Source organism: Oncorhynchus clarkii, chromosome 28 (assembly GCF_045791955.1).
Source record: "Oncorhynchus clarkii lewisi isolate Uvic-CL-2024 chromosome 28, UVic_Ocla_1.0, whole genome shotgun sequence".
Classification (NCBI taxonomy): domain Eukaryota; kingdom Metazoa; phylum Chordata; class Actinopteri; order Salmoniformes; family Salmonidae; genus Oncorhynchus; species Oncorhynchus clarkii.
The window spans coordinates 21,225,635-21,231,799 of record NC_092174.1 but is presented as its reverse complement, the minus strand read 5'-3'; positions in this window follow the sequence as shown (position 1 = coordinate 21,231,799).

Here is a 6,165-nt window from a genome sequence, read left to right as displayed (position 1 = left end):
TCAAGTTGTTGAAAGTTCTATAGCTTCTTGATGTCCATCTCGTGTTGTTGCCAAAATGTATTTGAATTGTTTCGCTCACCCTCAGCTGTGTGCTTCAGTCGTCTGGTAGCATATTGTTCACTTTTGTTATGTAAAATACAGCGATATCAGGAACCACTCTGATCTCTATAGTGATGTTCAGTATAGTTGGTTTTATAAAGGCATATTTATTTAGTTGTATAGTGGATTAACAGATAACCTCAACCTACTGCATTTACTTCACAATCATTTATGAGACTAGCAGTTGCAGTACATTGTTGAATCTTTCATTTGTAAAAGGTGGTCATAGGCTCATGATTCAGACCTTAATTCACTCTTATCTACTATTTCACAACACTGATAATTTCTGCTTGGAATTGTTAATTACTTTGCCAAATCCCCTTATGTCTCCTTTCAAATTCCAAATTATTTTCAGATTTTTGGAGGGTGTAAAAAAAATAAAGTCTCATCGATGCTGAGATTTGAATGGGGAGCGTTGTTTCATGTGAGCTGGGACTTGTATCTCTTGGCTCTGAGACTGTTTGGATGCATCCCAAATAGAACTCCATTCCCTTTATAGTGCGCTACCTTTTTGACCAGTGCCCCATTTTTGACTGCTCCCTGGATTCCAGCTGTCCACATGAATATTTTCTCTGTGCAAAGAAAATTGGCAGTGGCTGCTGCTCGGTTCCCATCACCTCCACAGACTAAATAAACAGACAAACCACCCAGTGAGTTAGTCCATCAGCGGAGCGCCGGCCAGCCCTTGTTTTTCTTTTCTTCCTGCCTCGTTCCCTTGTTCCCTCTGATTATCTCTTCTTGTAATCCTCTCAGGACTGCTGTCTGTCTCTATGGTGTTTGTTATCTGAACAAGAACGTGTATGTGTCTGTCAACATTAGTGCTGCAGACAGACAGGACTAAACACCAAGCTGTTCCTTTTAATGGACCCACTTATGGATACATAAGCCAAACATGGGACTGAAAGCATAGTTTTAATTCCTATATATGTATTGTCTTTACCTATGATGCAATTAAATCATGTTTTATTTGGATTAACACGATTGTTTACCTTAGTCACATTCTCTTGACACTTTTAGTAAAATAAATCTGTAGAACATTTTGTTCTGTTATTGTAATTGCCTGGCTCGAAATATTGGCTCTGTTTTTGGTATGAGTGCTGAGTTTCATAATGCATTCTGCAGTTTAACCAGCAGAGGTCAGTCTAACTGCAACCAGGGGAGACATACAGGGGCTGCTATGAAGTAGGCCACTCATACAATCTTTCAGTGGGATTAAATAAAGAGAACTGCATGCTAGAAAATCTGTATATACTTGTAAATTGTGGCCTATCCTGAAATGCCCTGTTTCTTTACACAATGTCCAACCTGTCACATTTGTAGAATTTTGCCCGAAACTCTTTGAATGCATAGATGTAATTTTAGTTTGATTTATGTCAGTTCTCAAGAATGATGCACTGTATGCACATCTTACTGAATCCATCCACATTTGCTCAACCACACCCCATTTTAGTGTAGTTTTGCCCAGCTGGCTGCTAAAATCTTTTTGTCAGCTTGGTACACACAGGTGCAACCAAATACTATTTGTTTGACCAGTAGTTACAACAAGCACTGCTAATGATTTCACATTTCATCCACACATTGAGTTAGGCCTACAATACTTAATTCAGGAGAAATGTTTTCCCTACACAACAAATTATAGCAGCACATTTACTCAAGATCCTATTTACAGTAATGAAGTGATATGTGAAGTGTCTAGTCCTCTATGGGGTGGCAGGTAGCCTGGTGGTTAAGAGCGGTGGGCCAGTAACCCAAAAGGTTGCTGGTTCTAATCCCCAAGCCGACAAGTAAGAAAGAGCTGCCATTATGCCCTTGAGCAAGGCTGTTAACTCTCCAACAACACCTACTCCCTGACGACATGGACCTTGATTAAGGTTGAATGCATTCAGCTGTGCAACTGTTTAGTTTTCCCCTTTCCCTCAGCTATATCTTTGGGCTTACGTAAGGTTCCTAGGTTGGGCTGTTGTCATGCTCAGAAGGGAAACGAATGTCTTGTCCCATTTGAAAGGGAATTCCCTCCATGAATCTTAAATATGGTTAATATCAAATATATAAACAACTGCGTTAGCTTTCAGCAAACTTAACACGTGTAAATATTTGTATGAACATAAGATTCAACAACTGAGACATAACTGAACAAGTTCCACAGGCATGTGACTAACATAAATGGAATAATGTGTCCCTGAACAAAAGGGGGGTCAAAATCAAAAGTAACAGTCAGTATCTGGTGTGGCCACCAGAGTACTGCAGTTAAGTACTGCAGTGCATCTCCTCATGGACTGCACCAGATTTGCCGTTCTTGCTGTGAGATGTTAGCCCACTCTTCCACCAAGGCACCTGCAAGTTCCCGGACATTTCTGGGGGGAATGGCCCTAGCGTTCACCCTCCGATCCAACAGGAACCAGACATGCTCAATGGAATGGAGATCCGGGCTCTTAGCTGGCCATGGCAGAACACTGACATTCCTGTCTTGCAGGAAATCACGCACAGAACGAGCAGTGTGGCTGGTGGCATTGTCATGCTGGTGGGTCATGTCAGAATGAGCCTGCAGGAAGTGTACCACATGAGGGAGGATGTCTTCCCTGTAACACACAGCTTTGAGATTGCCTGCAATGACAACAAGCTCAGTCCAATGATGCTGTGACATACCGCCCCAGACCATGACGGACCCTCTACCTCCAAATCGATTCCACTCCAGAGTACAGGCCTCAGTGTAACGCTCATTGCTTCAACGATAAACGCAAATCCGACCATCACCCCTGGTTTGACAAAACCCTGACTCATCAGTGAAGAGAAATTTTTGCCAGACCTGTTTGGTCCAGCGACGGTGGGTTTGTGCCCATATGCGACGTTGTTGCCGGTGATGTCTGGTGAGGACCTGCCTTACAACAGGCCTACAAGCCCTCAGTCCAGCCTATTGCGGACAGTCTGAGCACAGATGGAGGGATTGTGTGTTCCTGGTGTAACTCGGGTAGTTGTTGTTGCCATCCTATACCTGTCCCGCAGATGTGATTTTCGCATGTACCGATCCTGTGCAGGTGTTGATGCGAGGATGATCAGGTGTCCGTCCTGTCTCCCTGTAGCGCTTTCTTAGGCTTCTCACAGTACGGACATGGCCACATCTGCAGTCCTCATGCCTCCTTGCAGCATGCCTAAGGCACATTCACGTAGATGAGCAGGGACCCTGGGCATCTTTCTTTTGGTGTTTTTCAGAGACAGGCAAAAGGAACATTAATTTTTTGGCTGAGTTTATGTGTCTTTGTGAACAGGCCATTGGCCTAGACCCCATGTTTCATGTGGTAAGGCCCTTTTGGGCACCCAGTGAGTCAACTCTGGGACAGGCAGCATGCAATCTGGGCTGGAGCTGGGTGAACTGGGGTTGGGGCTAGGTAGGCTGGGCTCCTAAAAGAGCTCAACCTACTCCCCACCACTGATGGATTTAGGTGATGAAAGCCATTTGGTTAAGGATTTGTAGCCTCCTCTAGCATGGCATACTCATCAACCTCCAAGTCAAACCATTACACTGTAGCTGAAAACAGTTAATTGTGCTTAGCACCTTAAGACCTAAAACAGTGTCAGCCTTTAGAAATTATGTTTACAGCTTCCAACATGATTTCCTATGCACTATAGTGCAGAGTTAAGTATAACAGTCATATAACGTGACCTAATCTAATAACTACAGTTGTAAGACTTGTAGCTTTGATGACCTTCAGTGCTCTACTCAGTATTAGAGTTAGAAGTGTAGGTCCCCACTTGAACAGTCTTTTTCCAGAGGCCTTTCCTGGAGCTGCTGTTATGCTTGAGCAGAGTTTCCCTCCTTTCTACATGTGGTAAGTAGTCCGTAGGGCCACTCTGTCTTTCTCAATTTCCCTATTGGTCCTCAGTCTCATTGAAGAGGGTGGTACGGTCAGCCCAATACATCATCAGGCACACTGCCTGCCCTCCAGGACATCTACAGCACCTGGTATCGCAGGAAGGCCAAGACGATCATCAAGGACCTCAGCCACCTGAGCCACTGTCTGTTCACCCCGCTGCCATCTAGAAGTAGGAGACTGTACAGGTGCATCAAAGATGGGACCGAGAGACCTGATAAACAGATTCTGTCTCCAGGCCATCAGACAGTTAAATAGTCACCACTAGCCGCCCAGTACCCTGCCCTGAACCTTAATCACTGTTCTAGCCAGCTACCACCCAGTACCCTGCCCTGAACCTTAATTACTGTTCTAGCCAGCTACCACCCAGTACCCTGCCCTGAACCTTAATCACTGTTCTAGCCAGCTACCACCCAGTACTCTGCCCTGAACCTTAATCAGTGTTCTAGCCAGCTACAACCCAGTACTCTGCCCTGAACCTTAATCACTGTTCTAGCCAGCTACCACCCAGTACCCTGCCCTGAACCTTAATCACTGTTCTAGCCAGCTACCACCCAGTACTCTGCCCTGAACCTTAATCACTGTTCTAGCCAGCTACAACCCAGTACTCTGCCCTGAACCTTAATCACTGTTCTAGCCAGCTACCACCCAGTACTCTGCCCTGAACCTTAATCACAGTTCTAGCCAGCTACCACCCAGTACTCTGCCCTGAACCTTAATCACTGTTCTAGCCAGCTACCACCCAGTACTCTGCCCTGAACCTTAATCACTGATCTAGCCAGCTACCACCCAGTACTCTGCCCTGAACCTTAATCACTGTTCTAGCCAGCAACCACCCAGTACTCTGCCCTGAACCTTAATCACTGTTCTAGCCAGCTACCACCCAGTACTCTGCCCTGAACCTTAATCACTGTTCTAGCCAGCTACCACCCAGTACTCTGCCCTGCACATTGGAGACTGCTTTGCTCTATGTACATAGTCATTGAACAGTTAATTTTAATAATGTTTACATACTGCTTTCTAGTCAAAGCACATCCTATATATGGTAACTACTGCTGTACACACCTTTTCTATTCATATACTGACCATACTATCTATACACACCATTTTATGCATTATACAGTACATATATACTCCAGACGCTGACATTGCTCGTTCTGATATTTATTCATTTCTTTCTTTTCGCTTTTTGGATTGTGTGCTATTGTTTTGTATTGCTGGGTATTATTACTGCACTATTGCAGCTAGAAACACAAGCATTTCACTCCACGTGCGATAACATCTGCAAATCTGTGTATGCGACCAATAAACTTTGATTTGATACTCCACCCTGTGTCGGTCTTCAGTGTAGAGCTGAGAGCAGACAGACTTCTGGTTTGGAATAGAACAGAACAGGCCAAAGCTCTGGCCTGAAACCAAAATGGCACCCGATTCCCTATTTAGTGCACTACTTTCGACCAGTGCCCATAGGAGTCTGGTCAAAAGTGGTGCACTATATAGGGAATAGGGTGGCATTTGGGATGCATTCCTCAAAATGATTAGTCAAGGTAGTTTTTAGACTATAGAAATCATCGTTAGGATAAAGATATAACATATGCTGTTTTGGCTAATAACACATCCTATTCTATTCGCTTGGGATTCAGAACAGAGAAAGTGAGGTATGTTAGCCTAGGGAGAACATAAAAAGGAACATAAATAGCTAGTGCAGAAACATATCAGTGTGCTGTTAGCATTGGTTTCAAGCATATTCTTTTATGGACAGAACTGAGATGTTTGCGCAGAGCGAGGGACATATGGTGCAGCTCCCACAGCTATACGCCATGTTGAGCCGGCCACGTTAAATGCCTGCCAGTCTGCACTATTCATTAGCTTTTACTGCCACTTGCATGTGTTTAATTATAATCCTCTGCTTCTCTCCCTCTCCAGATCACTGTACAATGCTATGCCACCTTATGATTATTCATTCCAATTTAGAATTTAGAACCCAGTCTTATGTTATTTCACAGTCACACTGAGATGTGGTGTGTAATTTGTAAAAGAGTAGCCAGCAGGGATTCGCTAGTCTGTCATCCCAAAACGCAGCCCCAGCCATGGAAACACAATGCAATCAACCCCGATGTGGCTGGCATTCAAATTGTTATTGTTTTAACCAAACAAACCACTTCTAAACACTAGGTTTGCATTACGAGCTCATATT